This window comes from Equus przewalskii, chromosome 31 (assembly GCF_037783145.1).
Source record: "Equus przewalskii isolate Varuska chromosome 31, EquPr2, whole genome shotgun sequence".
Lineage (NCBI taxonomy): Eukaryota > Metazoa > Chordata > Mammalia > Perissodactyla > Equidae > Equus > Equus przewalskii.
Window position 1 is genome coordinate 48,426 of NC_091861.1, and position 19,401 is coordinate 67,826.

At 38.8% G+C, this 19,401-nt stretch overlaps 1 pseudogene; it reads right to left on the reverse strand.

Annotated features, from left to right (window-relative positions):
- Positions 1–10,280: 10,280 nt before the first annotated feature.
- LOC139080591 (olfactory receptor 7A17-like) lies at positions 10,281–11,249 on the reverse strand (annotated as a pseudogene).
- Positions 11,250–19,401: the final 8,152 nt, after the last annotated feature.

The window sequence follows — 19,401 nt, forward strand, 5'->3', positions numbered from 1 at the left end:
TTAAATACCAAGAGAGAATCCTAAAAACAGCAAGAGAAAGGCCACAAGTGATATATAAAGGGAAGCCCATCAGGCTATCAGCAGACTTCTCAGTCAAGACCCTACAGGTGAGAAGAGAATGGCATGACATATTTGAAGTGCTAAAAGGAAAAATCCTACAACCAAGAATACTCTATCCATCAAGGCTGTCATTCAGAATGGAAGGAGAGATAAAGAGCTTCCCAGACAAGCAAAAATTAAAGGAGTTTATCACCAAGAAACCAGTTCTACAAGAAATGTTGAAGGGACTTATTTAAGTGGGAAAGCAATGGCCACAAATAGAGATAAAAAAAATTATCAAAAAACCCCAAAACAACAACAACAACAACAAAAAGCCAATAAAATCACTTGTAAGGTAAAAGTATAGTAAAGGCAGCAGATCAACTACCTGTGAAGACAATATGAAGGTTAAAAGACAAATGTACTAAAATCACCTATTTCAATGATAAGAGGGTAATAGATAGACACACACTAAACAAAAGACTATATATGATGTGAAAAACATATAATGTGGGAGGAGGGGAGTGAAAAAGTAGAGCTTTTAGAAAGAGGTGAAGCTAAAGAGTCTGTCTACTCAATATAGACTGTTATATGCATAGTATATTAAATAGGATCCTCATGGTAACCACAAACCGGAAACCTATAACAAGCAGGAAAAAAAGTAAGACAAAAGAAATCAAACATATTATTAAAGATAGCCATCAAACCACAAGAGAAGAGAGCAAGAGAAAAAGAAAAGAACTGAGAAGAACTACTAAAACACCCCCAAAAAATAAAAAGTGACAAAATGGCAATAAATACATATTTATCAATAGCTACTTTAAATGTCAATGGACTAAATGCTCCAATCAAATGCCATTGGGTTGCCAACTGGATAAAAAAAAAACAAGATCCATGTACATGTTGCATACAAGAGACACACTTCAGACCTATAGACACTCACAAACTGAAAGCAAAAGGATGGAAAAGATATTCCATGCAAATGGCAAAGAAAAGAAAGCGGGGGTAGCAATACTTATATCAGACAAAATAGACTTTAAATCAAAAACTGTAATAAGAGACAAAGACAGGCACTACATAATGATAAAGGGAACAATCCAACAAGAAAATATAACACTTGTAAATATCTGCGCACCAAACATAGGAGCACCTAAATATATAAAGCAATTATTAACAGACATAAGAGGAGAAATAGACAGTAACTCAATAATAGTAGGGGACTTTAACACTCCACTTACATCAAGGGATAGATCGTCCAAACAGAAGATCAATAAGGAAACACTGGCCTTAAAGGACACATTAGACCAGATGGACTTAGTAGATATATACAGAACATTCCCTCCAAAAACCACAGAATACACATTCTTTTCAAATTCCCATGGAACATTCTCCATGATTGATTATATATCAGGCCACAAAACAAGTCTGAATAAATTTAAGATCGAAATAATACTATTCATCTTTTCTGACCATAAAGGTATGAAACTTGAAATCAACTACAGAAGGAAAACCAGAAAAGCCACAAAAATGTGGAGATTGAACAAAATGCTACTGAGTAATGATTGGGTCAATGAAAAAATCAAAGAAGAAATCAAAAATTTCCTGGAGACAAATGAAAATGAAAACACGACATGCCAATATCTGTGGAATACAGCAAAAGCGGTTCTATGAGGGAAGTTTATAGCAATCCAGGCCTACCTCAACAAAGAAGAAAAATCCCAAATAGACAATCTAAAAGTGCTCCTAAAGATACTGGAAAAAGAACAACAAACAAAGCCCAAAATCAGCAAAAGGAAGGAAATAATAAAAATCAGAGCAGAAATAAACGAAATAGAGACTAAAAAAAATAGAAAAAAATTAATGAAACCAAGAACTGGTTCTTCAAAAAGATTAAAAAAATTGACAAACCCTTAGCTAGACTCACCAATAAAAAAAGAGAGACGTCTCAGATAAATAAAATCAGAAATGAAAGAGGAGAGATTACAACAGACACCTCAGAAATATGAAAGATAATAAGAGAATACTATGAAAAGCTGTACGCCAACAAATTGGATAATCTAGAAGAAATGGATAAATTCTTAGAAACATACAACCTTCCAAAACTGGGCCAAGAAGAAGTAGAAAATTTGAATAGACTGATGACCAGTAAGGAGATCAAAACAGCAATCAAAAGCCTCCCAAAAAATAAAAGTCCAGGACCAGATGGCTTCCCTGGTGAATTCTACCAAACATTCAAAGAAGACTTAATACTTATCCTTCTCAAACTCTTCCAAAAAATTGAAGAGGAGGGGAGGCTTCCTAACTCCTTCGACAAAGCAAACATTATCCTGATACCAAAACCAGACAAGGACAACACAAAAAAAGAAAATTACAGGCTAATATCACTGATGAACATCAATGCAAAAATCCTCAACAAAATACTAGCAAGTTGAACACAACAATACATTAAAAAGATCATACATCATGATCAAGTGGGTTTCATTCCAGGGAGGCAGGGATGGTTCAACATCTGCAAATCTATCAACGTGATACACCCCATTAACCAAATGAAGAATGAAAATCACATGATCATCTCAATAGATGCAGAGAAAGCATTTGACAAGATACAGCATCCATTTATGATAAAAACTCTGAATAAAATGGGTACAGAAGGAAAATACCTCAACATAATAAACACCATATATGACAAACCCACAGCAAATATCATTCTCAATGGAGAAAAACTGAAAGCTATCCCTCTAAGAACAGGAACCAGACAAGGATGCCCACTGTCACCACTCTTATTTAACATAGTATTGGAAGTCCCAGCCAGAGCAATCAGTCAAGAAAAAGAAATAAAAGGGATCCACAGTGGAAAAGAAGTGGTGAAACTGTCACTCTTTGCAGATGACATGATTTTATATCTATAAAACCCTAAAGAGTCCACTAAAAAAAACTTTTAGAAATAATAAAGGAATACAGTCAAGTCGCGGGATACAAAATCAATGTACAGAAATTGGTTGCATTTCTATACACTAACAACGAAGTAGCAGAAAGAGAAATTAAGAATACAATCCCATTTACAATTGCAACAAAACCAATAAAATACCTAGGAATAAACTTAACGAAAGAGGTGAAAGATCTGTACACTGAAAACTATAAAACATTATTGAAAGAAATCAAAGAAAGCACAAAGAAATGGAAAGATATTCCGTGCTCTTGGATTGGAAGAATTAACATTGTTAAAATGTCCATACTTCCTAAAGCAATCTACAGATTCAATGCAATCCCTATGAAAGTTCCAACAGCATTTTTTACAGAAATAGAACAAAGAATCCTAAAATTTATGTGGAACAACAAAAGACCCCGAATAGCCAAAGGATTCCTGAGAAAAAAGAACAAAGCTGGAGGTATCACACTCCTTGATTTCAAATTATACTACAAAGCCATAGTAACCAAAACAGCATGGTACTGGCACAAAAACAGACACACAGATCAATGGAACAAAATTGAGAGCCCAGAAGTAAACCCACACGTTTATGGACAGCTAATATTCGATAGGGGAGCCAAGAGCATACAATGGAGAAAGGAGAGTCTCTTCAATAAATGGTGTTGGGAAAATGGACAGCCACATGCAAAAGAACAAAAGTAGACCATTCCCTTACACCATGCACAAAAATTCAACTCAGAATGGATTAGACTTGAATGTAAGACCCCAAACCATGAGACTTCTAGAAGAAAATATAGGCAGTACGCTCTATGACATTGGTCTGAGCAGCATATTTTCAAGTCCCATGTCTGACCAGGCAAGGGAAACAAAAGAAAAAATGAACAAATTGGACTACATCAAACTAAAAATCTTCTGCACAGCAAAGAAAACCATCAACAAAACGAAATGGCAATCTAACAATTGGGAGAAGATATTTGCAAACCACGTATCAGATAAGGGGTTAATATCCAAAATATACAAAGAACTCATTCAGCTCAACAACAAAAAAAACCAACAATCCAATTAGAAAATGGGCAAAAGATCTGAACAGAGATTTCTCCAAAGAAGATATACAGATGGCCAACAGGCATATGAAAAGATGCTCAACATCATTAGCTATCAGGGAAATGCAAATGAAAAGTACAATGAGGTATCATCTCACTCAGGTCAGAATGGCTATAATTAACAAGACAGGAAACAAAAAATGTTGGAGAGGATGTGGAGAGAAGGGAACCCTTGTTCACTGCTCGTGGGAGTGCAAACTGGTGCAGCCACTATGAAAAGCAATATGGAGTATCCTCAGAAATTTAAGGATAGATCTACCATATGATCCAGCTATCCCACTGCTGGGTATTTATCCAAAGAACTTGAAAACACAAAGGCATAAAGATACTTGCACCCCTATGTTCATTGCGGCATTATACACAATAGCCAAGACATAGAAGCAACCTAGGTGTCCATCAAGGGACGAATGGATAAAGAAGATGTGGTATTTATACACGGACTACTACTCAGCCATAAGAAATGACGAAATCCGGCCATTTGTGACAACATGGATGAACCTTGAGGGTATTGTGTTGAGTGAAATAAGTCAGAGGGAGAAAGTCAAATACCATATGATCTCACTCATAAGTAGAAGATAAAAACGACAAAAAAAAAGAACACATAGCATTGGAGATTGGACTGGTGGTTACCATTGGGGAAGGGGGGGGAGGGCAAAAGGGGTGATTAGGGTCACAGGTGAGAGGATGCACTATAATTAGTGTTCGGGTGGTGAACATAATGTAATGTATACAGAATTCGAAATATGATGTACATCCGAAAAAAATAAAAATTAAAAAATATATATATTTCTGATCCTCTCATACATGATTCCATACTCCCACCAAACCCACTACTTTTTTCACAGTGTACATTTCATTTATATTTTATGATATTCAAAGGAACATATATTTCTCATATCTATTTTTGAATGAATATGTAACTGAATATTTTTATTTCACCTATAACATCAAATGTTGTCTTTCAAAATTAACAGATACTCTTTTAATTCTTGATTTGTAAAAATTTGAACAGTGGATAAATATAGAACAGAAGTTTAACCTAAAATATTTCTAAAGAGAAATAAAAAGTCTTTTTGGCTTTTTTTTTTTTAAGATTTTATTTTTTTTCCTTTTTCTCCCCAAAGGCCCCCAGTACATAGTTGTACATTCTTCATTGTGGGTCCCTCTAGTTGTGGCATGTGGGACGCTGCCTCAGCGTGGTTTGATGAGCAGTGCCATAACTGTGCCCAGGATTCGAACCAAGGAAACACTGGGCCGCCTGAAGTGGAGCGCGTGAACTTAACCACTCGGCCACAGGGCCAGCCCCTCTTTTTGGCTTTTTAAAACTGAAACTTTTAGTGAGAGCTCTTAACTTCTCAAAGCATGAGTGGAGATCTGTAACTTATAATACCAGATCTTTTACCCAGTGGCATTTTCAGATAGTCTAAAATCTTCAGAAAGAAAATATTTTTATATATGATAAATATATAAATATATGTAATATTTTTGGTAAGGAAGATGGGCCCTGAGTTAACGTTTGTGCCAGTCTTCCTCTATTTTGTATGTGGGACACTGCCACAATATGGCTGATGAGCAGTGTCTAAATTCACACCCAGGATCTGAACCCAGGAACCCTGGGCCACCAAGGTGGAGCACACAAACTTAACCACTATGCAACTGGGCCAACCCCAATATATGATATATTTTAATGACATCATTTATTAAATTTATATCAGTTATATCTACATAATCCCAATGTTATCTCACCTTATTGCTGAAAATATGAATTTCACTCAATAATTTAGGTGGTTGTTGTTAGTGCCATGCAGTAAATTCTGATTCCTAGTGACCCTGTGTACAGCAGACTGAACCCTGCCTGGTCTTTTTGCATCATCCTCTCACCTTCTAGTGCTATATCAGACAATGTTCTCCTTCTATTTACAGGGTTTTCATGGTCAATTTTATTGCAAGTGGGTGGTCAGGTCCTTCTTCCCAGTCTCTCTTAGTGAGGAAGCTCCACTGAAACCCATCCATCATGGATGACCTTCCTGGTATTTGAAATACTGGTGGCATAGCTTTCAGCAACATGCATCCACCACGCTAAGACAACTGAAAAATGGGTGGTGTGGCTCCCTGACTGGGAAATGAACCCAGGCCATGGGGCTGAGAGTGCCAGATCTTAACCAGCACACCACCAGTGCTAGCTAATTTAGGCTGAGTCTCAACAATTTCCTACGCATATCCTTAACAAAAGAATCATCTCTTCATGATTTTCTTGATGGCACCTTTTATTTGTTGAATTCAAAGACCATGGATAATAGAGTTGAAGAGTTGGGGCATTATGAAATAGAAAACAGAAAGGACTATGTCCTGGATGCTGGCAGAGATTGCAGGTGGCATAGGTATATGTAAAATCACGAGCTAAAGAAGACAGACACTAGGAGGATGTGAGGGACACAAGGAGAAAAGGCCTTTGTTCTGTCTACTCTAGGCTAAGTCTTCAAAACTGGCTCACATAATAAACTCACCCTAATTTTGATTTATAGATTGGTTATGGATTATTTTCATCAATACATGCAACTTTGTGCCCTTCAGTGGTCTGGCTTTTTTTACACATATTTAATACTAAACACAGACTTTTAATAATGAATAAGCTGTCACGTTATAAAAGTATTCCTATCACTAATTATTTATGTATGTGGCTTCTGGTGCAGTGGAGAAAATTCCACCCTCATTATCAAGATATTACCTGTAGATTTTTAACCGTTGAAATAAAAAATCTTATGTTCTAGATATGGTTTTCAATGTATATTATTTTCTATTTATCTATTTACTTACTTTTTGAGGAAAATTAGCCATGAGCTAACTGCTGCCAATCCTCCTCTTTTTGCTGAGGAAGACTGGCCCTCAGCTAACATCCGTGACCATCTTCCTCTACTTTACATGTGGGACGCCTACCACAGCATGGCATGCCAAGCAGTGCCATGTTGGCACCCGGGATCTGAACCAGCGAACCCCAGGCTGCCAAAGTGAAACGTGCAAACTTAACCACTGCACCACTGGGCCAGCCCCTGCATATTTTTTGAGGTCTTTATTTAGAGGGAATAACCAATAATTTGAGTGACTAAGGGCATGGCTTGGATTTCTTATCTGGATAAAAATATTGGTTTCCATCAATGTGTAAAGTGGGCATTTTATACCATAGACTCAGTCTATCTTTATCAAAGTGAGAAGAATGTACTCTCTCTTATAGCACCTGGTCTGTATTAGACAATTCAATGTGTGGACACACTTAGGAAAGTGCCTAGAATATCATAAATGCTCTTTAAATGTCCCCTATCATTTTCAGAATTATTGCTATTATTATTTCTGTGATCCATTATTTTCAAGTCAGATATTATTGCCAGACACTATCTAAATAAAGTTTATATACCAATTCTAAATCTCTCAGGGGTACTATGGCATCCCCTTTTCTCAGAAAGCAAAAGCCCTGCCCAAGTTTAACAGCTGCCACTTCATCATAACAAGCCGCCTCTCGTGTGGTTCTCACACATGTGCTGCTTTCAACAGACAGCTGGGAGTTGACCAATTCAATATCTCTATAGGTTTCCAACAGAATACCTCATCCTTTTATAATTATGAGCTAATTATAATTTCCCTCATATAAGCTTCATATATGGTTATAAAAGCCCTAGATAGCATGCATTCAAAATATTCTTAAGCAGGACAAATTCTCCTACGAAAGTCACAGGACTTTGTCTACAGAATAAGGAAATAGGAGGTTTGGGAACTATCATCACCACCTACCAGGCATGTGAAGTTGAAAATATGTATTTACTTCATTTCTAAAAACAGGATAATGAAGTGAACTGTTGTGATCCATTTTAATAATATATGCACATACCTTGATTTATTCCTTGAGCCAGTGATTCAGTATCTATAGGCCAGGATTTTAAGGAGTAATAAATGAAAGTGAAGTCATCACACAGCTATGAAAATAGAAATGCATATTTTTACTCTTTCTCACCAAACTAATGTTTTCCCATTGTCTTTTGTAAAAAGAAGTCATATATATGTATCTGTGTTTGTGTGTATAGAATTGATTTAATGCATAAGAGTGACACTTGATTTTCCAGACAAAATACTAATTTTCACTTTTTTCTAGCCTGATTTGTCCCACATGTTATGCAAACCTTTTACCTTTGAGTGTTTTCTTTTGTATCGATGAAGTTATTTCTGCACATTTCATTTATTCTTCACAACGTCTGTCTGAAGTTATGTTTTGTGTCCCAATTATGTTCAGAAATAAGAAAACTGAGGTTAAGGGAGATTAAAGTTTTAACAATCACAAAACAGAACAAACTTATTATGCATCTTCCAATTTATATAAAAATGGACTGTACACTATGTACTCTTAATTTGCATATCTCTTTCAATTCAGCAAATTTAACACTTTAAATTCATGCAGTTTATTGTATGAAATTATATTCTAATAAATTAAAGTTAAAAAATTCTAGTACTGCATGCCTCAGAATTGAATCTAGAGCACAGGCAGCTGAGCCACACCTGGGAGATACGTCTTATAACTAAGATGAAAGCAAAGTGTCACATGTGGATCTAGAAATGTGAAATTAAATTAAGGCCATTTTCATGTGACAAACTATTTTTTGCATAAATTATGCGATTAATCTACATATATAATTGGAGTAAACTATCATATATTCATTGAAGAAAGAAGTGCAATACAGCTGCACATAGCATAATTGATGAGCTTTAGAAATACAACGTAGAGAGTTACAGCTAAATCTAGATGCATGAGGAGCCCAGCAGAAATCAGAACAACTCCCCACCATACTATCTCATTAGATAATAAAGACACTGTATTACCATTTGCTATAAGAATTGCTTGTTATGCAGCAATAACTAACTAAAATCAAAATTGAAGAGAACAGAGGTCAATTATAATAATCTGCTTCTTATACTTCGAGGCATTTGTTCTGATATTTAAAGCTAGCATTCACAATTGCTCTGTTATTGAAGTTTATATCAGATAACTGTATTAAAATTTCACTCCACTGAGGTTTCTTTCCAGGTAAGCAGGAGAGGTTGGGAGGACATGCAAGTTTGTTTAAAACTGTGACTTTGAATCACATGGATGGACAGGATTTCAAGCTCTCTAGAGAGTCTAGTTGACCATGAGGATATATGTATATTATATAAAGGATGATATTGTTATTGATATTCATGGTCCATTTAGTGGTTATGACAAAATTTTTATTTTATTTAGAGTCATGGAAGGGGTATTACCTATAGGCAGCACTGACAATTTTCAAGATGAAAAGGATGATAATCCACTAAAAAAGCTTAAACACACAGACCAGTCCTTCCTCCCAATAACAAAACCTACTTACACATGGACATCAATCTTTCAGAATTCAATGTGTAGATATGCAGCTAGAAAAAGAATTATTTTACTTAGTAATAGAAAGTATCATTTGAAATTATTCTTTGTTTTATTTAAGCTGCATCCTGACTCAAAGGCCAAATTAAATCAATCTATTGATTCCAATTTGTGTTTCTGTGTAGACTTCACTTGGAGTCATGTATTTGATCATCATTTTTCCAGTTATTATGGTAGGCACTGTGGGCACAGATCTGAATAAGAGAACAGGATCCTAATAAGAAGAATGAAACTCAATTACTATCTATGAATCACATTATATGTTAAAGTCTACATTATCAGGATAAGGAGCTAAGGTGGTGACATAAAAAGTATGACATAGACAAATGTGAAAAACATTGATTTTTCACTTCTCCCTCTTATAAAGTTGTAGAAATTGCCTTGGTTAATTGCAGGGTTTTTTGATACAACAAATAGAACTTGTGACTATTCTTTCTGGAAAACAACAGAAACATTAGTTTGGATAATAAATGTCATTAGAGAAGTAATTATTCTTAAGAAATCCATGTTGCCTCAGGAAAGAAAAGGGAATTTCCAAAAATTACTAATACAAATTTTGGAAACATTTTGTTAAGCAGGAAAGCACAAGTGGGAAAACTGCCTAAATATCAAACTAAGCAGAATGCTTAAAAAGTGAGTTACTTAAATTGTATAAAATTTTGAAGTCAAAGAAATGGACACTCATGGAAAAAATAGAAGAAGTAAGTTTTACTTCCACCATCAGATCAAAGACAAACAATTTCTGGCCCTGAAGCATTTAGCCCTGCAATCAAGGGCACTTCTTCAGATGCAGGACAATTAGTCCTTTTAGAGGTGTAGATGGCTCAAAGAATGTGTTCAGAACCCCCTTTATGTCTTTATTCCTCAGACTGTAGATGAAGGGGCTCACCATCGGAGTGACCACAGTGTACATCACTGAGGCTGCTGCATTTGGGTGTGAGCTGTGGGTACCATCAGAGCTAAGTTACACTCCTAGGTTTATACATAAAATAAGGAGACAACTGAGAGGTGAGATGCACAGGTAAAAAAGGCCTTATGCCTCCCCTGAGCTGAGGAGATTCCACAGATGGAGAAAATTATCTTAGAGTATGAGGAAATTATGCCAGCAAGGGGACCACTAGCCAGGAGCACAGCCACAGAATACATCACCATGACACTGAGAAAAGTCTCAGAACAGGCACTTTGAACCACCTGATTGAGTTCACAGAAAAATTGGGGGATTTCCAAGTCTGAACAGAAAGAAAATTGCAACACCATTAAGCTTTGTGACAAGGAATATAAGGCACTCATGATCCAGGACACCAGACCACCAGTCTACAGAGCTTGGGGTTCATGATCATCGTGTAGTGCAGGGGTGGCAAATGACTGCAAACCAGTCATAGGCCATCACTGTCAGAAGAAAGTCATCTAATCCTGCAAAGAAAATGAAAAAATACATCTGGGAAGTGCAGACTTCATAGGTTATGACTTTGTTCTCAGTCTGAACGTTCAGCAGCATCTTTGGGATGGTGGTAGAGGTGAAACAGGTGTCTACAAAGGACAGGTTGGAGAGGAAGAATTACATGAGTGTGTGCAGGTAGGAGTCAGAGACGGTGGTCAGGATGATAAGCAAGTTTCCTAAAACAGTGATCAGCTACATGGAGAGGAAAGGCCCAAATATGAAGGGCTGTGATTCTGGTTCCTCTGAAAGTCCAAGAAGAAGAATTTCTGAAAAATGTGTGTCATTCTTTGGTTTCATGTTTTGGAGGTGACTACCAGGAGATAGAGAAAATAAATGACTAATTTTCACACAAGCAAAGACCAGTAACCTACCATAAAACCTACCTTTATATTTTACAATCAATAAATAAATTTCAATATTTTGTGTATGGTCTGGTCTCCATTTGAGCATCCTTAATGCTATTTCTCATTAGGAATTCCTTTTCCACTGTCAGCTTGTTCCACAAGAATAATGTATACTACTGTTTTATTAAGAATCTTTCATGAATTGAGGAATATACATTAAATACAGACCATAATCCAGGCACTGTCCAGAGTATAGGATGCTGAAAAACACAAATCCCTACCTTCTAGTGATAGAGAAAGAATATAATCAAATAAAAATAATAATGTAACATACTTGATGGTGACAGATACTATGAAGAAAAGGAAGCATGTACAAAGAACAGAGTGAATAGGGGTTTATTTTTTATTAGGAATTCAGGCAAGACCTGCAAACAAGGTGACATTTGAACAGACAACAGAAAGAAGAGTGACAAGGAGACACAAATTTATTTGGGAGAGTGTGTGCCTGGCAGAAGGAACAGCCAGTGCAAAGACCATGAGCTAGATGGTTGCTTTAGAGAATCAAGGCTCAAAATGAGAAACAGTGCAGTTCTGGCAGCTTTACAACCTTGATTACACCCTTTATGCCAAGCAAAAAATGATAAAAGGGATAAAATAAATTTGTCCAAAAGGCAAAAGTAGTGATAAATTTATGGTGTGAAATACCTTACAGATTGAGCACTCCAACTGAAAACGGACCAAAGAAAATAAACCAATAATTCCCAAAAGGAAACATGCAAAATACAATGGAAATTGGGTATTTATAATATTAAAGATTAGAAGACTCACTTTTTCTGTGCCTATTCTACATGTATTGGACCAGTTAGGTTTTATATGGTTGGGTTGAACATGAGACAAGCCCCTTTATCATTTCTCTTATGTGGCATCTTTTCTTTGTTTTTCTTGTACTTTGAGTATTGATTGCATTTTTGATAAATCCAATAGGCACACTCTAATCCCGGTCATGGTCTTTATCCAACATGCAAAGGCTCCCTCTGACCATGCCCTATAAAATCCTGCACTCAACACGACAATTCCATCCTTTGCACTGAATAACTTTCTGCAGATGATTTACTGCTGAGGACATTATGCCATACACACACTTTTTCCACTGTACTCTGCCTTTGGCATTATATCACCAATATCAAATGAGCAAGGACTCATTTGGTTTGTTCATGTTTGTATTTTCACAAGTCTATGTAAATATATGTTCACTTATATAGCAACAAATTTAAGTGAATGTGAAGTTATGAAAAAAGAGAATGGTAGGGAGAACAAAACCAGGTTACATAGACTGATTTCAGACAACTATATTAAGAAAATTGAGTGGAGCATCAAAAACTAATGAAAGAGGATGTGAAGAAGCAAGAGTTTAATGACATCTGCATGGGTCAATAATTAAATTCGCTACGGCATAGACATAAAAGCATATAATATAAATTGTTCCTAAACATCGTGGCATATGGCAGACACTCACTTGGTACTAATTGAAAGAATCAGGACTTAGGCTTCAGTATTTAGCTGCATTTAATATATGGCAAGGTTGTATTTTAATTTATTTGGAAATACTGAATTGTTGAATAAATGTTGGCGCTAATGGACATCTACCTGGAAGAAAGTAAAGTTGTTCTCCTCCTTCTGCCATATTACAAAAAAACCGTGGATTTCCCTACTCACTGTGAGAGTAACCAACACTTTTGAGTGAACATTTAAAAAACTATGTACTAAAATCTACAAGTGGGCCAAATAATCTTAATTAAGGTAAGAAACTCAGATGTTTGGAGATAGATATATTAACTAAATAAAAGTTAAAATATTTTAATGGCCAATATGTCTTCCAAATATCTGTTAAGATTCATTAATTTTTAAAATTTATTTGAAAGGTTGATAATGGAGCAATAACATGGATATACCATTTAGGCATATAAAATTAATAGGCCAATCAAAACGGTGACCAAATATATGAATCTTAAACTAAACTTGATAATAGTTTAGAAAACAAACAAACAAAACCTCTTATGCACCATTCAGCCTGGGGAAACATTTAAAGAGCTGTCATGTTGATTGAGCTTAAAACTTTTAAACAGATAGCAATGCGGTACTCTAATTTTTCTGACAGAAGAATAAAGTGTTATAACTTCAGGGAAGCAATCTAAAGAATGGTATAAATGTTAAAAGTACAGATATTCTTTATCTCAGAGTGCCTCCATCTCAGCACTATTGACATTCTGGGCCAGATCATTCTCTGTGATGGAGTCTGTCCTGGACATTTAGTTTCTTTAGAGACTCCTTGGTTCCACTCACCTCTCTTTTGTGTGACAGGAAGATATTTCTACAAATATCAGTCAATATAACTCACACACCACCTGGTGTCTCTGACTGTGTGGGCAACACTCCCCATGGCATCTTGGACTTCGTGGGTCACTCTCCCCCTGTCGTCTTGGACTTCGTGGGTCACTCTCCCAGTGGTGTATTTGACTTCGTGCGTACCACTCCACCTGGTGTCCTTGACTTCGTGTGTAACATTCCCCCTTAGGTCTCGGACTTTGTTGTAACACTCCCCCTGGCATCTCTGACTTTGTGTGTCACAGTCCCACTGGAGACCTTGATATCACATGTAACACTCCCTGTGGCATCTATGACTTTGTGCAGAACACTCTTCATGGTATCCCTGACTTCATGTGTCACAATCTCCCTGTCGTCTCTGACACCATATGTCACATTCCCTGTGGTGTCACTGAGTTCATACATAACACTCCCCTGTCATCTCTGAATTCATGTGTAACAGTTCCACTGGTCTCTCTGACGTTGTGGGTAACATGCCCCCTGTTGTCTTTGACTTCTTGTGTAACACTTCCCTGTGGAGTCTCTGACTTTGTGTGTAACACTCCCCTTGGTGTCTCTGACCAAGAGGGTCACTCTCTTGCTGGTGCCTCTGACTTCATGTGTAACACTCCCCCGACATCTCTGACTTCATGTGTCACAATCCCCGTTTTCTCTGATTTCGTGTGTCACACTCTGCCTGGTGTCTCAGATTCTGTGTATAACATTCCCTGTGGCATCTCTGACTTCATGTGTAACACTCCCCCTGTCATTTCTGACTTCGTGTGTAACACTTCCCTGTGGCTTCTCTGACCTCCTTTGTCACACTCCCTGGGGTGTCTCTGGCATTGTGTGTAACACTCCCCTTGCCATCTCTGACATCTTGTGTAACTCTCCAACTGACATCTCTGACTTCGTTTATCACACTCTCCCTCTCATCTATGAGTTCGTGGGTAACACTACACATGGCATCTCTGAATTCCTGAGTAACACTCCCCCTGATGTCTGTGAATTTGTGTGTAACACTTCCCCTGGTGTCAGCAACTTCATGTGTAACACTCCCCCTGATGCCTGTTACTTCGTGTTTCACACTCAGCCCTGGCATATCTGAGTCCATGTGTAATATTCCCCATGGCTTCTTGACTTCATGGGTCACATTCCTTGTGGCATCTCTGGCTTTGTGTGTCACACTGCCTGTGATGTCATTGACCTCATGTGTAACACTCCCCCGGTGTCTTTGACTTTGTTTGTAACACTCCACTTGGCGTTTTTTACTTCATCGGTAATACTGCACCTGTAGTCTCTGACTTAGTGCATCACACTCCCCCTGCCATCTATAACTTCCTGTGTTACACACAGACTGGTGTCTCTGACTTCCTGTGTAACACTACCCTTGTGTCTCTCACATAATGTGTAACAACTTAGTGGCATCTCTGACTTTGTGTGTCACACTCGTCCTTTTGTCTTTGGCTCTGTGTGTAACACTCCCTGTGGCATCTCTGAACTCTTGTCACACTCTGCCTCATGTCTCACACTTTGTGTGTAACACACCACTTGGCATCTCTGAATTCGTGTGTAACGCTCCTTTTTGTGTCTCTGACTTCGTGTGTAACACTTTATGTGGTGCCTCTGACTTCATGTGGTACACTCCCCTGTCTTCTCAGACTTAATGTGTAACACTCAGCATGATGTTTCTGCCTTCGAGTGTAACACTCCCCTTGGCCTCTTGGAATTATTGTGTAACACTCACCTTTGCAGCTCTGATTTTATGTATCAACCTCCCCCTGCTGTCTTGGACTGCAAGTGTAACACTTCCCCTCGTGTCTCTGACTACTTGTGTAACACACCCCTTGGCATCTCTGACTTCGTGTGTCACACTCCCTGTGGTGTCTCTGAGTTCGTGCATCACACTGCCCCTTCCATCTATAACTCCATGTATAACACTTCCACTGGTGTCTCTGAGTTCACGTATAACATACTACCTGGTGTTGCTCACTTTTTGTGTAACATTCCCCATGGCATGTCTGACTGTGAGTTCCCACATGACCTGTCATCTGTGACTTCATGTGTCATACACCCCATTGCATTTATGACTTCCTGCGTAATACTCCCATGGCATCTCTGACTTCATGTGTAACTCTCCCACTGAGGTCTTGACTTGATGTCTAACACTCCCCTGTGGCATCTCTTACTTCATGTATAACAATTCCCCTGCTGTCTCTGACATCATGTGTAGCACCCAATGTGGAGTCTCTGAATTTAGGTGTAACTCTCCTAGGTGGCATCTCTGAATTCATGTATAACACTCCCCCTGTAGTCTCTGACTTTGTGTGTAACATTCCCCTTGGCATCTCTGTCTTCTTGTATCACATTCTCCATGGAATCTGTGACTTCATGTCTCACACACCCCATGGCATCTCTGAATTCTTGCATAACACTCCCCTGTCATCTCATACATGGTGGGTCACACTACACCTGACATCTCTTACTTCCTGTGTAGCACTCTCCGTGGCATCATGGAATACCTATTAAACACTCCACTTGCCATCTCTGATGTCATGTGTAACACTCAACGTGGTGTCTCTGAATTCGTGTGTAACTCAAGCCCATGGCGTCTCTGAATTTATTTGTCATAATACATGTGGCGTCTTTGACATTGCGTGTAACAGTTCTGCTTTTGTGTCTGAATTCATGTGTAACTCTCCCCCTCGCTTGTCTGACTTTGTGTGTAATGCTCCCATTATCATCTATGACTTCGTGCATAACACTCCCCTGTTGTCTCTTACATCATACCTGTGCCTAACACTCCCCTTCGTGTCTATGACTTCCTGCATGATGGTCTCTCTTATTCTCTTATTTTGTGTGTAACGCTACCCCAGTCATCACTGACTTTATGTGTAACACTTCCACTGGTGTCTCTCACTTCATCTTTCACTGTCCCCATGGTATGTCTCACATTGTGTGTTACACTACATGTGTCATCTCTGACTTCATGTGTCACACTTACCCTGATGTCTCTGTCTTCTTGTATCACAATTCCCATGGCGTCTGTGACTTCCTGTTTCACACACCCCCTGTCATCTCTGAATTCATTCATAACAATCCACCTGTTGTCTCTGAATTCATGTGTCACACTTCCACTGGTGTCTCGGAATTCCTGTGTAACACTCCACTTGCCGTCTATGACTTTGTGTGTAACAGTCTCCCTGGTGTTTCTGACTTCATGCATAGTACTCCGTTTGTCTCTGACTTCCTTTGTAACATGCCTGGGTGGAGTCTTTGACTCTGTGTGTCGCACTCCCCCTATTGTCTTTGACTTTTGTTGTAATACTACCTCTGGCATCTTTGACTTCATGTGTAACACTCCCCATGGCATCGCTTAATTCATGTTTCACATCTCCCCTTGCATCTCTGACTTTATGAGTAACAGTCTCTATGCCGTGTCTGACTCCATGTGTCACACTACACCTGTCATCTTTGAGTTTGTGTGTCACCCTCCCCTTGTCATCTGTGACATCAGGCTAACACACCCCTGCTGTCTCTGACTTCATGCATAACACTACCCAAATCATCTCTCACTTCATGCGTAACACTCCACCTTGGCACCTTTGACTTTGTGAATAACACTCCCCATGGCGTCTCTGACTTCATGAATAACATTCCCAATGCTGTGTCTGACTTCATGTGTCACACTACACATGTTGTCTTTGAGCTTATGTGACACAACCCTGTCATCTCTGACTTCGAGTGTCACCCTACCTTTGGTGATTCTGACTTCGTTTGTAACACTACCCCTGGCCTCTCTGACACTGTGTGTAACACTCCACCTTGCTTCTCTGAGTTTCTGTGTAATGTTCCTCCTGGTTTATCTAATTTCATGCATAACACTCCCCCATGGTATTTCTGACTTCGTGAGTAACTCTCCCCCTGGGTTCTCTGACCTCATATGGTGTATTCTGTGTAGCCTCTCGCACTTCCTCTGTTTCACCCCCGTAGTCATCTCTGACATTTTGTGACACAGTCCTCCTGTTGTCTCTGACTTCATGTGTCACTATACCTCTTGCATTGACTTCATTTGTAACACGCACCATGGCATCTGACTTCATGTGTAACACTCCCCCTCATGTCTTGGGCTTCATGCATGACACTCACCCATGACATCTCTGAAATTGTGTGTCACAGTTCCCATGTCATCTCTGACTTGGTGTGTAACACCTGGCCTCTTGTCTTTGACTTCATGCATAACATTCCCCATTGGGGTCACTGACTTTGTGTGTAACACTCCCTCTGTTGTCTCTACTTTGTGTGTCACACTCCCCCTGTCATCTCTCACTTGGTGTGTAACACCTTCCCTGTTCTCTTTGACTTCATGCGTAACACTAAATTGTGGTATCTTTGACTTGGTGTGTAAAACAGTCTCCCTGTCATCTCTCACTTCATTTGTAACAGTCCACATTTCGTCTCTGACTTCCTGTGTCACACACCCCCTGTTATCTCTGACTTCATGTGTAACACTCCACCAGAGCATCTCTGAATTTATGTGTGACCATCTTCCTGTTGTCTTTGACTTCATCTGCAATACTCCACCTGTCATCTCTGACTTCTTGTGTCACACAATCGCTGGCTTCATGTGTAACACTCCCCACAGCATCTCTGAATTCGTGTGTCACACTTGGTATGGCATCTCTGACTTTGCAACACTCCTTCTCTCATCTTAGACTTTGTCACACTGCAGCTATAGTCTCTGACTTCACATGTCACACACTCTGTGGCAACTCAGACTTCATGCATAACCTTCAGACTATCTTCTTTGATTTCATGCATAACACTCCCCCTTGTCTATATGACTTCATATGTAATACTATCCATTGTGTGTTTGACATTTTGAAAGACACAACCCCATGGTGTCCCAGAATTCATGAGTAACACTACCCCAGTTGTCTCTGACTAAATGGGTAACACTCTCTGTGCCATGTCTGACTTCACATGTCACACTCCACATTTGTCTCTGACATTGTGTGTCTTAGTCACCCTATCGTCTGTCTTCATGCATCACAGTAACCCTCTAGTTTCTGATTTCATGTGTCACCCTCCACCTGGTGTCTCTGACTTTGTTTGTAACACTCCATGTAGCCTCTCAGACTTCATGTGCAACACATGCTGTGGTGTCTCTGACTTTGTGTGTAACACAACATGTGGTGTCTCTGACTGGCTGTATCACAATCCTCTTGGCGTCTCTGACTTCATATGTCACATTCCCCATGGCATCTCTGATTTGTTGCGTAACGCTCCCTGTGGCATTTCTTATGTCATGTATAACACTCGCCCTCTTGTCTCTGACTCCTTCTGTAAAACTCCCCCTGAAGTCTTACACTTCGTCTGTAACACTTCCCATGGCTTCTCTGACGTATTTAAAACTCCACCTGGTGTCTCTTACTTCGTGTGTAATACTCCAATGGTGTCTATGACTTCATGTGTTACATGCCACCTGAATTTTCTGACCCTGTGTGTCACATTCCTCATGGTGTCTCTGACTTTGTGCATCACACTCTCTTTCAGGTCTCTCTTTTCACATGTCACACTACCCCTGGCATCTCTAAATTCATGTTTCACACTCCACTTGGCATCTCTGACTTTGTGTGTCAAACTCATTATGTAATCTCTGAATTTGTGTGTCACACACCACATGTAGTCTCTGACTTCACGCATAACACTCCTTCTAGTGTCTCTAATGTCAAGCATAA